This window comes from Bactrocera tryoni, chromosome 5 (genome assembly GCF_016617805.1).
Source record: "Bactrocera tryoni isolate S06 chromosome 5, CSIRO_BtryS06_freeze2, whole genome shotgun sequence".
Taxonomy (NCBI): Eukaryota; Metazoa; Arthropoda; class Insecta; order Diptera; family Tephritidae; genus Bactrocera; species Bactrocera tryoni.
The window spans coordinates 55,284,178-55,300,552 of record NC_052503.1 but is presented as its reverse complement, the minus strand read 5'-3'; the positions used below and the strand labels follow the sequence as shown (position 1 = coordinate 55,300,552).

The following is a 16,375-nucleotide window of genomic DNA, read 5'->3' as shown; positions in this document are numbered from 1 at the left end:
GCATTATCCGTGATATAAATATTTCGTCAAAATTAATTTTTTTGTTCAAGTTATTAAAGGTTGAAATTTAGAAAAATTTAGAAAAATTGGTAAAATTATTTTCTCATGAACTACTGAAGGTAAATCGATGAAATTTTGTGAACTCAAAGAAAAATGTCCGTGCTATATTATAAATATTTTTTCACGGTCAATTTGTTTAAATCAGGCCCGTCCAACATAATTTTGTGAAGGGCCAGGTTTAGCATTTTCATAACCGTAGCGGGCCAAAAAAAAAAAATAAAATGACCTTCAGTTTTGGTATATTTATTTATTTATAAAAAGCAACATCACATAATTCTTAATATATTATTATTAATGTAACTATGGCCTTAGCATGTAAAGATATTCTTATTCTTAAAATCTAATTAATGAGATGTCTGAAATTTTTTCTGTTTGCACAGCGCATCTATGTATGTCAGCTGGAGTTTTAGAAGTGGCTATGCGCAAAATGCCTTTAAGATGGCTATCTAATAAAGATGATCTGGTTTTTGATTTGTTAAATTTCATGCGAGAAAACAGCTGCTCGCAAACATATGTACTACCAAATAAAGAAATATGTTGAATAACCAGCTTAGTAAGGTTTGGGTATTGACTGGGTGTAATATACTTTTTTTTTTAAATTCAATTAAGTTTGGAAGACAATATGCTGTTTTTAGATGAGAGCTGCTTTGCAATTCTATTAACTCCAGCTGTAAACTCAGCGCAGCGCCTTCAATTTCAACATCAAATGGATTTTGAAACACTTTCATGCAGGGAGTTTGTGATTTGAAGTCTGCGAATCTGTCGTCAAACTCGTTCCTTAATCTTTGTAACATCAACACGTACTTGTCAAAATCCAAGGTATCTTGCTTTCTTGTAGATAAGGTCTCCCAATGAATCAACTGCTTTTGTTCCAGCTGCTTTTCCAACAACAAAAGCTTTTTTGTGAAAGCTAGAACGTGTTCGTATAACTGTGTGCATAGTTGGTCTTTCTCTTGTAGTTTTAAGTTAAGATCAGAAAGATATTTAGTTATATCAACCAGGAAAGCCAGATCAGCCAACCACTCCTCATCAGTAAGGAAAGTAATTTCTTGGTCTTTGTTGCCAAGAAAAATCTTTAAGTCGTCCAGCAGGGAATAGAATCGTTTTAGTGTAGCTGCTCTGCTGAGCCAGCGAACGCGACTGAAGTATACAATGTCTTCGTGATCTGAACCGACATCAGCCAGAAAAGCCTGGAACTGCCTGTGGTTAAGCCCTCTTGCGCGTATAAAATTAACTGTCTGCACTACTTTATCCATCACGTATTTCAGGCCTATACAACTGGGATGCCCAAAGACTATAAGAGATGGCGGGCCGGATGGTGGCCCGGGGGCCGTATGTTGGTTTAAATAATAGTGAAGAACACAACTCCTGCGCCATCTTAAAGCCTATGTTCCAGGCGTCGACGAAGATGTACTTAAGACTAAATGGTGTCCCGCTTTACCGAAGGACACTCGCGCCACGTTAGCATTGCAAACAAATACAACGTTGGCAAATTTACGGTAAAAACGCTATTCGGTGCAAACCAGGCTGCACATTTTCGGGAAACGCTCTAGAGAGTCGATAATGGCGGGTAGTGATGCTCTGCGAAATTCTCCCTGTCTTTACATTCGAGATCGAACCTCTGGTACCAATACCTGGTGGAAACAGGTTCCGATTTATCGGGTTTCCCAAAAGAATGGTCGAAAAATGCAACACCAACTACAGGCAGGAAACGGATCCATCATCCAAACATACGGAAAACGGTAATTGTCTCTTAATCTAGGTCTTCGCCGTAATTTTTTGTAGTAATTTACCATCGCCGACGTCACGAGACCAATCATTGGAGCTGACTTTTTGAGTCACTTTGACTTATTAGTCGACCTCAAGCAGAGTTCGCAAATACTCATCACTGAGGAGTAAAATTTTTATCTTCCTCCTCAGTACAACAGAATTGAGGAGCAATAAATTTTGATTTCCTCAATTGTGAGTTCAAAGGAAAGAGTGCTCTTCTAGAATATTTCTCTTTAATACTTATCTTATCTTTTCGCTCTAATATTTTCCGCATACGTACGTGCTCCTCAAAATAATACTCCTCACAAGAGCGCTAAGTTTCTTTTTCTCATCTCAGGTTTCAGCACTCAGTATTTTGTATCGCTGATAAAGTCAGTAATGCAGCAGAGAGTGCACTTGAGCAATTTCTTATTCTCTTAGAGAGTATGTATATTTATGTATAAATTTATGTTAAAGTTTAATTGTTGTTGGTGTAAATATTAACAGTTTTGGGTACATGCATGATTAACCGTTAATTTAAGTTGCATTGTGTGTAGGTAAATAATTTTAATCAGGAAGACGATGCAAAAATACTGTTCTCTAAGAGAATTTCGCTATACAATGATTGTTTTTTTTGTCATGGGTCGGCGTTTTCTCAATTGTCATTTTGGATTAAGATGCATTACAGTTTTGTTAGCTTAAAATTTTATAAGTTAAAGATGGGCAGGTTTTCAAAAATTGACAAAACAAAGTACGTATCATATGACAGTGAAACAAATCAATCGATGTGCCTTTTATGCAAAAAACAATTTAAAGGTCAAGTTTTGCACAACATAAAAAGACATTACACTTTAGTTCACAAATATAATTTTGTACAAATTGAGTCATCGGAAACATTAAGAAAAGTAAAAATAAAATTGAATCAAAGTAATTTTTTTAAGTGCTGTGTGGGGCTGATTACTGTTAAAGCCATACCATTTAGGCTTTTTGATGATGAACAGTATTTTAAAAAAATTATAGAGCCTTATGACCACGAATTTAATATAACAGTAAACTCAAGGGATATAATTGAAAGACTTGGCACATGTGCCGAACAAATGAAAATCAAACTATCTGATTTACTACGAAACAAAATGATTTGCATAAAGTTGGACATTGCTTCACCAATGGAAAAAAGTATATTGGGAATAAACGTACAAGTTATTGATAATTTTCAAATAAAAATTTTTACTATTGGGATGGTGGAATTGAAAAAAAGACACACTGCACTGTTTCTAAAGGAAGTAATCTTAAAAAGTTTCCATAAATTAGGTATAAACGCGGCACAAATATATTCTTCTACTACCGATAATGGAGCGAACGTTGTGAAAACTTCAGAGTTACTTCAAGAAAGTGAAACCACGGATGATGATGAATATGAACAAATTCACACTAGATTGAATTCGGTATTGTCGGTGGTAAGATGTGCTGTACATACGCTCCAACTAGCTGCACATGATGTATATAAAACTGTTTCAACAGAATTAACAAAGTGTAGAGAGGCGGCACGTTTTCTTCGAAAAAGATTCGTAATGAAAATTTTTGGTGAAGGTATCCGAATGCCTACATTAGACAATTTAACTAGATGGAATTCTACGTTCGATATGTTAAATTCTCTGTTGAACTTGGAAGAATTTGTAAATATTCACGAAGTTAACTGTCAAATAAATTGGGATTTCGTACAAAATTTTGTTGCTGCGTTTAAGCCCATTGCTGAATGTACAAGAAGTTTGCAAACTGAAGATTATATAATGGGTGATTTCTAGAGGGATTGGCTGCTTTGTGAAACGAAATTGGAAACTATGCCGAACAATATCTTCGCTAGTACTTTATTAGTTATTAGCAGTTGCGGAAGGAAAAGCTTCTTGAAAACAATGCATTCGTTTCCGCTTTATATATGGATCGAAGATTTAATTATATGGATTCACTGTTCTTCAATGAAATGCAAAGAAAACAGGCGGTAGTAAGTACATTTCAATCTATAATATCCTTACTTTATTATTTACTAAAAATTATGCATGACATTACTGATCGATAAAATATGATTATCATTTTTTGTTGGTTTATATTCTCTAGTCACATATAATTTCTACAAGCACAATGTTAAGTTCTTTGGAGGGAAATCCAATATACAATGATGCAGTGGACAGCCAAGTTGAATTCGAACCTTCTCTGTCTTCAAATGATACTTTTCAATTACTTGAACAAAAAGTTCCTTCTTGGACGCAGCAATCTCCTCAGTCAACAAGCAATGTTCAAACAATTCGTCAAAAACTTGAAGGACTAGCACACGAAACTCGGATGCCTTTCCAAACAAACATACTGGATTACTGAAAAGGTTTGCGAAGCCATGAGCCAGCTTTAGCCAAATTAGCCGAAGTAGTTCTATCTGTTCCATGTAATCAGACTTCAGTGGAACGTGCCTTTAGTGATTTTTCGTTAATTTTAACTAAGCATCGTTCCAGGCTCAACGCACAAAATATCAATAATTTGCTTTTGATAAGGTTAAATGAAGAACTTTTTAATAATATGAATTTTTCTTAAGGTATTTTTTCATCAAAAAATTATCAACTTTATTTATTGAATTATTTATTTATTTATTGAATATTTTCTATTGAAATATATACATGTTTTGTTTGTTTTAATAAATAAGTACTTACTTATGCACGTACATATGTATGTACAAATACGGAAAATAACTAAATAAAAATTTGAGTGCCTATTCTTTATTTGTAAATACATATGTATATGCTGTTGCTTTTTTTTCTTTAAATAAGAGACAATACTAATGACAAGTAAAAACAAGAAAGGAAGGGCTAAGTTCGGGTGTCACCGAACATTTTATATTCTCGCACGATAAAGTGATAATCGAGATTTCATTATCAGTCATTTACATATTTTTCAAATACCGTATTTGTCTAAAGCTTTATTCCGCTATCATCATTGGTTCCTAATGTATGCATATACATATTATACAGAGAAGGCATCAGATGGTATTCAAAATAGCGTTATATTGGAAGAAGGCGTGGTTGTGAACCGATTTCACCCATATTTCGTACATGTCATCAAAGTGTTAAGAAAATATTATGTATCGAATTTCATTAAAATCGGTCAAGTAGTTCCTGAGATATGGTTTTTGGCCCATAAGTGGGCGCCGCCACGCCCATTTTCAATTAAAAAAAAAATCCTGGGTGCAGCTTCCTTCTGCCATTTCTTTCGTAAAATTTAGTGTTTCTGACGTTTTTTATTAGTGGGTTAACGCACTTTTAGTGATTTTCAACATAACCTTTGTATGGGAGGTGGGCGTGGGTATTATCCGATTTCTTCCATTTTTGAACTGTATATGGGAATGCCTGACGAAAACGACTCTATAGAGTTTGGTTGACATAGCTATCGTAGTTTCCGAGATATGTTCAAAAAACTTAGTAGGGGTTTTGTAAACAAAACTATAATACACTCCTTAGCAACTTTGTTGCGAGAGTATAAAGATGAGTTTTATTTTTCGCATCACTTGAACACTCAGAGCGATGAAAATAAAGATGATGCGTTAGGCAAATAGTTATCTTTTAAAAATGCTCGCTCATGCTAATATATGAGTGAGCCAAATACGTGAGGAGTTTTTTGTGATGAGAATGTTAGTTAAGCTTGCGCTCCTGAGTATTTGAAATGATGTTCTCTTGCAGAATATTACTCATCAGAGCAAGAGCGTATTTTGATGGTTTTACGAACTCTGACCTCAAGCGAATATGTCTACTCGACGGACGCACTGGATTAACATCACCCGCTCAAATTGCTACAATAACGAATACGATTTCCATCCGAGCAATCAAAGAATATACAATGTACCGTAAATTACTACGAAATTTTCCAGATTACAAATCCAGGCAGCGAAACAAGAGGGAAGAAACACAATACTTTCCTCCACATGCAAACTTCAAACAGACCACCAGTAACTAGCAAAGCACGTCGTTTACCACCGGATAAACTGTAAGCTGTACGTCACGAGTTTGATAACATGATCAAACTGGGAATCGCTCGACCTTCGAACAATTCATGGTCATCGCCACTGCACTTAACAACAAAAAGCACTAGAGGATGGCGACAATGTGGAGACTACCGCAGTCTAAATGCTTGCACAATTCCCGATAAATACCACGTACGCTGCCTTGAGGACTTTACCTCAACATTACATGGTAAAAGCATTTTTTCAACTATAGATTTGATTCGTGCTCTTAACCAAATCCCGGGTATCAGAAGACAATTCTAAAACGGCCATTATAACGCCTTTTGGACTACTTGAGTTTCCTTATATGACCTTTGGTCAAAGAAACGCCGCTCAAACGTTTCAAAGGTTCATCGATGAAGTAACCCGAGATCTTCCATTCTTATTCGTATATATCGACGATATTCTGGTTGCTTCTGCCAACGAGCGCGAACATTTGCAACATCTTGAAATTTTATTTAAACGCCTTCAAGGTTATGGATTAGTCATTAATCCCACAAAATCTAATTTTGGTTTAACCGAGGTAAAATTCTTGAGTCACACCGTCAACAAAAATGGCATAACACCATTAAAAGATAAGGTTAACGCTATCCTAATTATTGGATTTCTTACTACTATCAAAAGTTTAAGAAGTTTTCTTGGTACAATAAATTTTTACAGGAAATTCATCAAACAAGAGGCCGAAATTCTCGCTCCGCTCAACTCATTGCTGGAAGGACCAAACGTCAAAAATTCGCAAAGAATAGAATGCACCAAAGAACTTCAGTCATCGTCCAACTGAGCAAAACAAGCACTTGCTCAAACAACTTTATTAGTACATCCAAATACAAACACTCAACGACACGTATTAACGAACACAATCGAACACAATGTTTAACTATAATTGATCGTTTTACGCGTTTTCCGGAATCAATAACTTTGGAAAACGGTACAGCAGACACTGTAGCACGAGCACTACTCGCCCACTGGATCGCTCGGTACGGTGTGCCAAAACGATTAACATCCGATCAAGAACGACAATTTGAGTCAAAGTTTCGCATCAAACATCTCCATATCATCCGCAATCAAATGGCTTAGTCGAACGTTTTCATCGCCAACTTAAATCTGCACTCCTTTGCCATCGAGAAACTTGGTTAGACGCTCTACCGGTTGTACTACTTGGTCTTCGAACAGCATGGAAAGAAGACATGGCCACTACGCCAGCCGAACTCGTTTATGGAGAACCAATACGTTTGCCTGGAGAATTCATCGCTCTTTCAAACAATCAAACAACCACTGCCGAACTATTTCACTTAAATCAACATTTCAAAAATCTAGCACCTGCAGAAACGTCAAGACACGGAAAGGGAACATTTTTTGGAACGAAGTTCCTTACGGCATGCTTGGAGAAGATATGGATTTTGCTGCGGGACCTAACGGAAAAAAAGTGATAGTAAACCCGTAAAAAATAACCCGTAAGAAAAAGACTGTAAGATCGCTAGTTTTAGCATACCTTTAGGTTTTGCAAAATAATTAGGCTTGAAAATCTGTAACATTATGTTTTATTATATTATTTATGCAAATTAGTTTTGGGTGAGAATTGTGCTTGCACTAAGTACGTTTAGGGGAAGTTGAATTGTTGCATATTTTTTGGCGCAGGTTGGTTAATGGTTTGAGTTTTTTTGTTATAATGCCCAAAATGTAGTATTTAACTTTTATTTTAGCGAAGAATTATTGGCAGTTCCTTACGGCAGACTTGGAGGAGATAGGGATTTTGCTGCGGGACCTAACTGAAAAAAGTGAGAGTAAATCCGTTATCTGTACTTAAATAAAAACTAATCAGCGAAATTTGAGAGAAAAATCAAGACAACCTACATAAAATTAAGCACAATGTTTTTTGCAAATTCTATCGATTCTACATTATCCGAAGGAACTTCGTTCCTACCTGGTGTCCCACGACACCACATTTCTTTTTTTATTTTAAGGACCTAAACACCTGTTCTCATATTTTGGTACGAAATGATCATATAGAAATTTCAATCTCATCGCCCTACGAAAGACCGTTCAAAGTTATCGCTCGTCACAACAAATATTTTGTCATAGACTACCGGGGCAACCCAACCTCCATTTCAGTGAATAGACTTAAACCAGTATACGTAGTCGACAGCGACGTAAACGAACTAGAATTCTTCACAGCAGCCGAGAAAACTCATCGTAGTACTTCTTTTGGAGTTAGATTTAGTAATAAGAACGCCTATATTCCAAATTAATGTATAAAAATTAAAATTCTTCCTAAAAACTTTAATTTGTTTTTGAGGGGGAGTATTGTAGCGTTTAGCATCTCTTCAAATTGTAATAGATCCACTTATTAACTATTTCTAATATTGTAACTTTCATCTGGTAAGACTGTATTCAGCAAACTAAAATATTTAATGCCGTCAATATTGATCAACACACATTAGCTTCTCTAATTCGTCCTATTCCTTTATCTATCCGCTTAACTGAAAACATTTATATTCGTATGCAAAATATAATTCTATGTCGGATTTACTTGTAAGTAAATAAAGATAATTAAATTAAGTAGCTGGTTAAATAGTGTTTGGTAAATGTTCAGGAGAGCACTCAAAGGCCCGGAATATTGTAGGGCGGACAATTGGTGTACTCAAGAGTAGATTTCGATGTCTTTTATCTGTACGAGGTTTACATTACACTCCCGAAAAGGCTACGCAAATTGTGAATGCTTGTTGCGCATTGCACAATATTTGCCAACACTTTCAAGTGGAATCTCCGGAAGAAATACCATCTACTTCAAATACTACAATGACCAATGATGTTTTGGACATAGAAAGGGAAGAAGAGGATACGGCTCGAATAATTCGCAATAATATTATGACTTCCCCATAAATAATTAAAATACTAAATTTTATTTATTATTTCTAATGTGCTATTTATTCAGGCATATAAGTATGTATGTATGTATATAAATTTTATTTAAATAAATTCATTAAATAACAATATCACTTCATTTTTTAATATAAACTTAAACTATGGTACAAAAATATAAAATATCACTTCATTCCAGAATAATTAAAAATAAAATAAAAAAATATTACTTCGTATGTTAAATAACCAAAAAAAATTAAAATCTTTGCGAAGAATTTAATTTAGCAATTTTTAGGCGCTGCACCTCAATTGTAAGTGCGTGGAGTTCATGCGCCTCGTTTGCTTTTCTTTCTCCATTTTCCTTTTTTTACATGTAAAGCTTCTTTTTGGAGAGTATAAGACTTATGTACAGTTTTCTCCAACTGTCCAATTTTTTTTTAAATTTGCTGTTGCGTTTCAGCCTGGGTTGAAAGGAGTTGCAGCCTATCCGACTCCATACAATTGTTTGCCCTCCTTGACTGAACTCTCCTGGAAGGAGTCGGGCGTTCCTGCACAACTGGAGTGGACAATGATCAGCGTTCAAGGCACATCGGCGACAGTAGGAGGTATATTCTCCACACCAAATGCTAGCCCACTTGGTGCAACTGCTTCCCTTAATTGAATAAGCTGGGCCACGCTCTCCTCCACTGGGCTCATCGGTCCACCACCAGTCGCAAGGTAGTTATTCCTGTTGTTTGCAAGTTTTTTCTTTAGATTTGCCTTATAGTGAATCCACACCTAATAAACAAATTTTATTTTTAGTTAGTATTTTAATGTCATAACCATAACTTACTCGTTCCCATTCGTAGGCAGTTCTGCTTGGTGGCCCTAAACAATTTAACTGCAGTGCCACACTCTCCCACAATTCTTTGGTTTTGAATTTATTGTTTCCAAATTGTGGCTTTCCTCTTCCTACTTCTGGAAACTTCTCCATTAATTCCACCAATTTTTCGAATTGCTTTTTTGTTGTAACTTTATTTTTTCTAAAAATATATAAAAACTATTAATTAAAATTAATTTAACATTAATTAAAATAGTTATTTTACCCGTCCTCCATTTTTCTTTAATATTTTTTAGTATTTCACCCCACGAATGTTGAACTTCAACGGCTATTAAGCAGTTGAAGTTTATTTATATACTAGTCAACCCCACTTGTACAGAGTTGAAAACCGCAATACCAAAAAAAGTTGAAGTTCGATCATACTTCAACCGTAATTTTTTTTAACGGATTGAGTTGAAATTGGCAATACTGAATTTTTAAACTTAGACTGAAATGCAGTTGGGTTGAAATCTGCAATAGGGGTAATAATTTCCCTACAGTTTCAAAAATTCCATGGATTCTTTCACCATGACTAGAAAATCTACGCTTAAAAAAAATTCGGCTAAATACCCTGGAAAATGCGACTCTTTTCGCCTGCACCGTGGTACATTTGCACGAACTTCACGCCATATCCTTTCTATGTTTTGTGTGTGTGCACCACTGTCGGGGTGAAAAACCCTTGTCATTAAGACAATCGTATCCCTTCCAACAATCGGAAGTGATGGTGGTCCGGGTAAAATTTTTTGTTTGATTATTTTAAGCAGTGAATTTTTTGAACGACTTTAAACAGCTGCTATAAAAAGTTGTTTACTACCGCGTTCAAAACCGCCAAAAACCCACTGTCCTTCAACCATTCTACCTCGGTTGTATTTTTGCTTTCCCATTTTGGCCTCGTCGATTTCTACAATTGTATTTTCCCCCCCTAATTTTTCGGAACTGTTGTTGAGCACTCATTCGATCAACACTTCCCTAAAAAAAGAACTCCAGTCTACCAATGTCGCATTCCTAAAATGCAACATGTTCGACAAAAATGTATTTCTAGGTGGATTTGTCGTTATAAAAAAAACTATAAAGTCCCATATGTCGCGAGTTGACAATTTTGTTTTGTCAGAGAACGTATTCTTATATAAACTTTGCTTAAATGAGCAGCGTCTGACTTTGTATTTTCTGTTTGCCATTTGAAACTTTTTGCTGCGTTGGCAACGCCAAAAAGAATCGGGACTTAACGTGCACGTCTCGTTGCATGTTCGGCATATTTTTTCGGACAGAAAATTCCGCAACTCTTCATCACTGTATTTGATGATGCTCCGCAAGTCGACGTCACACCCAGAACAACTGCTGATGGGCATGTCAGGCATGTTCTGTTTATAAAAAAGTAAACTTAATATAATATTAGAATATACTAAATCGTTTTATTTTGACGCAAAGATGAGTATTTCGTGAGTGGAAAGTAAATTGATTTTTACAAAAAATTAACACACTTTGCACATGTTCTTTGTGTTGAACTCCTTTGTGTGTTGGCGGCTTCGGCCAACCGACCGGTCGGTCCGACCAGGGTTATTTTTTTGAAGCGCGGCCTAATGCTGTCAACACACAACGGGGATCTACGCCAAAAAAAACCTGGTACATACCGGTGTTGGACCATTTAGGGTTATTTTTTTTAATTTAATAATGTGTGCAAAGTGTGTTGAAATTCCACTCATCATTTCATTTACGCGTCCTCCTTCGTTGGGGGACCTAAATTATATATTTACCTTAATTTTTATAAAATAGCTCCATGCTAATCCAAACTTAAACACGCAAGCGACGATTGAAAATTTTCCTGTAACGCATATACATGAATAACATTGAACGTTTTCCTGTCCTCCTTCGTTGCCAGACCTAAATTATATATTTACCTTAATTTTTATAAAATATCTCAATGTCATATACAGCGAATCCAAATTGATATATGTAGATAACAGTAAATTTAAGATTTTATACTCAAGCAATAATATACACAGTTTTTTTTAAACGTAATTCTCATTTATGTCCCTATTGCGGTTTTCAACCCAACTGCATTTCAGTCGAAGTTTAAAAATTCAGCATTGCGAACTTCAACTCAATCCGTCAAAAAAAATTGCGATTAAAGTATGATCGAACTTCAACTTTTTTTGGTATTGCGGTTTTCAACACTGTACAAGTGGGGTTGACTAGTATACAAATAAACTTCAACTGCTTAATAGGAGTTGAAGTTCAACATTCGTGCAGTGAAATACAAAAAAATATTAAAGAAAAATGGAGGACGGGTAAAATAACTATTTTAATTAATGTTAAATTAATTTTAATTAATAGTTTTTATAAATTTTTAGAAAAAATAAAGTTACAACAAAAAAGCAATTCGAAAAATTGGTGGAATTAATGGAGAAGTTTCCAGAAGTAGGAAGAGGAAAGCCACAATTTGGAAACAAATTCAAATTGAGGTGCAGCGCCTCAAAATTGCTAAATTAAAACCTTTGCAAAGATTTTATTTTTTTTTTTGGTTATTTAACACACAAAGTAATATATTTTTTATTTTATTTTTAATTATTCTGGAATGAAGTGATATTTTATATTTTTGTTTTTGTTAAGTTAACATTAAAAAATGAAGTGATATTGTTATTTAATGAATTTATTTAAATAAAAAAAATATATGCCTGAATAAATAGCACATTAGAAATATTAGAAATAATAAATAAAATTTAGTATTTTAATTATTTATAGGGAAGTCATAATATTATTGCGAATTATTCGAGCCGTATCCCCTTCTTCCCTTTCTATGTCCAAAACATCATTGGTCATTGTAGTATTTGAAGTAGATGGTATTTCTTCCGGAGATTCCACTTGAAAGTGTTGGCAAATATTTTGCAATGCGCAACAAGCATTCACAATTTGCGTTAGTCCCTTTTCGGGAGTGTAATGTAAACCTCGTACAGATAAAAGACATTGAAATCTACTCTTGAGTACACCAATTGTCCGCCCTACAATAATCCGGGTCTTTGAGTGTACTGTATTGTAGCGTGCTTGGGGTGAAGAAGCTTCCGCCAAGCGATAAGGCGTCATTAAAAATTTGTGCAGAGGATAGCCAGCGTCGCCTAAGAAATTACATTACTCCAATTATTTAGCAGTAAATACGATAAAGTCTTACCCAAGATCCAAGTGTTATTCTGTAAATGCACTTTCAAATCGCTAACATTGAAAACAAAAGAGTCATGATTTGCGCCTGCATGCCTAGCATCCACATACCGAATAGACATTTTATAATCACAAAGCTAAACATTTTAAGAAATTATACCATTTTGTTTCTAATATAATTCAGATTTTATACATACAATCATCACGTTTAAACTGTAGTAGCCCTTTCTGTTAAGATAAAGATGTTGCACTTCTTTTCTTGGTGAAATTATGCGAACATGAGTCCCGTCGATGCAACCAACTACTCCTCCTCAGTCATTTGAATTTTAATCCCTTGGGCACAAATACGTTGTTCCATTATATTTAGAACCTCTTTAATTACTAAAGATATGGTGGGTTGCGCCAACCCAATGTTAAAATCATTTCCACTGCATTTTTGATACCCACCGTCAGCAAGGAAACGCAGAGTTGCGCATAATTTTAATATTGGAGGTATGCTCCACGTTTGTGGAAATGTTCTTTCATCTCATTCAGTAAAAAACAAAATGCTTCTTTATTTAATCGAAAATAACTTAGGAATCTGCAACAAACATTATTAAAAAGCAATTCAATTGTGAAAAAAACTAGGGCTTACTTTGCATTTGGAAGCTCCAAAGGATTTGAGTGATCACGAAGGCTTTTTCGTATACGTAGCACATCAATTTTGCCCCCAATATTTTCGTCATTGTAATATAAATCAAAACTTATATCCATTTTTTATTTATCTTAATGTCTATTCACTTTTTCGCGAGCGACAACTGAATTCAATTGTTTAAATATGTCGTCTTAAAAATTTTAGCTGTCTCACTATCTGTCAAATTTCCCTTTCTTAGGTTGGCAACGCCAATCATACTTCGACTGAACTTAGTTGAAGTTCGCAATACCGAAAAATAATTTGGTTGATCTGCAGTTGAATTGCCTTAACTTCAATTCGACCAAGTCGGGTTGAAGACCGCAATAGGAGCATATACGACCCACATTCGGTTGAATGATAAAAATTATATTTTTAAGTTTTGTTTGAATGATTGAAATTATATTTTTAAATTTGTAAAAAAATATTTTTTTTCATTATCCATTTCCATTTCCATTTTCGTTGAAGTGAAGTGATTGTGAAGTTTTTCATATTTTTATAAAAATAACATAAAAACCAATTTCTCTTATTGATTAACTAAACAACATCAATAATTACGTGTATATATGTAATTGATAGAAAATATATTTTTAACATCTAAAGACGTGTTAAGTGTAAAAGTGAATTTTTAATTTTGGGGAAATACGATGTTTTTTTTTATTAAAACAATGAAAATATTATTTTTTAAGGGACGCGCCATACATTTTCGTAAAGTAGAATTGAAAACGAGTATATTCAAACATTTCCCGTGAAAATTGGTGCACATTCTCAGAAAAGCCGCTCTCCTGAACATTCACCTAGTGTTTTACCCATTAACACCTTAACGCCATATATACATACATACATATGTTCAAATTTATCTATTTCATGATGGATTCCATAAAACCTTTGTAAGATATAATAAGGGAAGGTTTTTTGCAGCATTTCATATGTACACTCAGTCCTTTTTTTATGCGATTATTGGTTCTGCCACTAATCGTGTAAAAAAGAATCGGGTAAAAATGGTTAGTTTTCAAATATTAACTGACGAATTGGTTCCGAATATAAAAAATATCGCGTATAACAAAATATACGAGCAAAAAAATATTCAAAAACAATACAATAAGTTTCAAATTTCAGACTTATAATTTATTCATTCATAACAAAATAAAAAATACAAAACAAAAACCATATATAAATGAGAAGAAAATAGAAAATAGGTAGATTTATTGAAAAACCGTTGAATTCTGTTTAATCACTCTCATTATCCGTAGTGGAAATTATTCTTAGCCGCTTATTTTGATGGCCGGCACTGATATCACTAGAGTTTGTATCGAAATCAATAGTAAGAACTATGGATTGATGTTCTGATTGACTTAGCATCTCCGACTGAGTTTGCACCATAAATTCAGTTAATTTTGTTTGAATGTTCTACTCGTAGTTCTTTATATCATAACATGCAGACTCAATTATTTTTGAAAAATTTGTACACGTTCGGCATCAGTATCTTTTGCTACAAAATAATTTTCCAATTCTGCTGCAAGTCTAAGACCTTGCTTAATCGTCTCTGCTTTAATTGGATGCTCGTCTATCTCGGTGTCGCTGCCATTTTCCGATTCGATTACTTCCGTAGCTATTTCAGTCAAATCGTCATTACCGAGCTCTCGGTCTAGAATAATCTCGTCAATATCTTCTCTCGTCATATCTGCAAGAATTTCAATGATATCTGAATAATTAGTTGAATTGCTTGTTACGGACATACCACTTTTAACACATTCTGGACAAACAGATTTCCAGTATGCATTTAACGTATGTTGCCTTATTTCAGAAATTGCTTTTGACGCGTACAAGATGCAATACTTGATAGAAAAATTTTTCCAAGGATCGGTGAAGTCCAATTCAGGATTTTCCTCCAGTTTTTCCATAATGAACTGAAAAGTTTTTTTGAGGTAGTACATTTTAAAAGTCGCAATAATACCTTGTTCCATCGGTTGGATAATTGATGTAGTATTCGGTGGGAGGAAAATGATATTTACATTAGGATGTTCAGTCAACGGATGGCCTGGTGCATTGTCAATTATTAAAAGAGCTTTAAAGGGCTGTTTCTTCTTCTCCAAATAACTTTTAACTTCTGGTACAAAGCATTTAGCAAACCATTCTTGGAATATATTTCCAATTACCCTGGCTTTTTTATTGGCCATCCAGTGAGCACGTAAATGTTTTAAATCTTTGCCCTTTAGTGCTCGCGGCCTGAGTGCGCCGGCATATTAAAAATTATTACGCGTAAAAATATGTAAACAAGCAAAAAACGAAAAAAAGCAATCGCGTTAAAGTGAGAAATTCGCGTAAAAAAGGAATTTGCGCTGCAAAAATAACCGCGTTAAAGTGAAATAGCGTAAAAAGAGATCGCGTAAAAAAAGGACTGAGTGTATGTACCAGTGATCTGCAGTGAATGAGTTAAACACAACTTTGAGCCACTTGCGAAAAATTGAGTATGAAGCAAGCAAATTATTCAAGAACCTCGCTTAGATGCGGATTGTGGTAGACGTTCATTCACCGCAGTGAATGATAGTACTCGGCGACGGAGTCTCTCTCCCACCACGAATCCCACACCAAACTTGCGCTCCTTTATGTGGCCACTGTTGTGAATGCCACAAGGACCTACTCGTCTCTGTCCTTGTCCCGTCCATCGCATTTCTTGGACGGCGGTGATGTCAGCCTTTATTTTTACGAGGACATCAACCAGCTGGGCAGCGGAACCTTCCCAATCAAGGGACCGGACAATCCCAGCGCACAACCCTATGCTTGAGTTTGCCTAGTTTTAAAATAGATTCAAGATTTTATAACTTATTGTGATTGGCTTTTAAAACAAAAAGCAGATCTAATAAATAAAGAAATATTGAGAAAAAACAAGAAAAAACGTTAACTTCGGCTGCACCGAAGCTAATATACCCTTCACAGGTGCATTTCTTTTAGTAACTACGTGTTCAGTTTGTATGGA

General features: G+C 34.9%; 1 pseudogene; it reads right to left on the bottom strand.

Annotated features, from left to right (window-relative positions):
• Nucleotides 1-14,625: 14,625 nt before the first annotated feature.
• LOC120776394 lies at nucleotides 14,626-15,395 on the bottom strand (annotated as a pseudogene).
• Nucleotides 15,396-16,375: the final 980 nt, after the last annotated feature.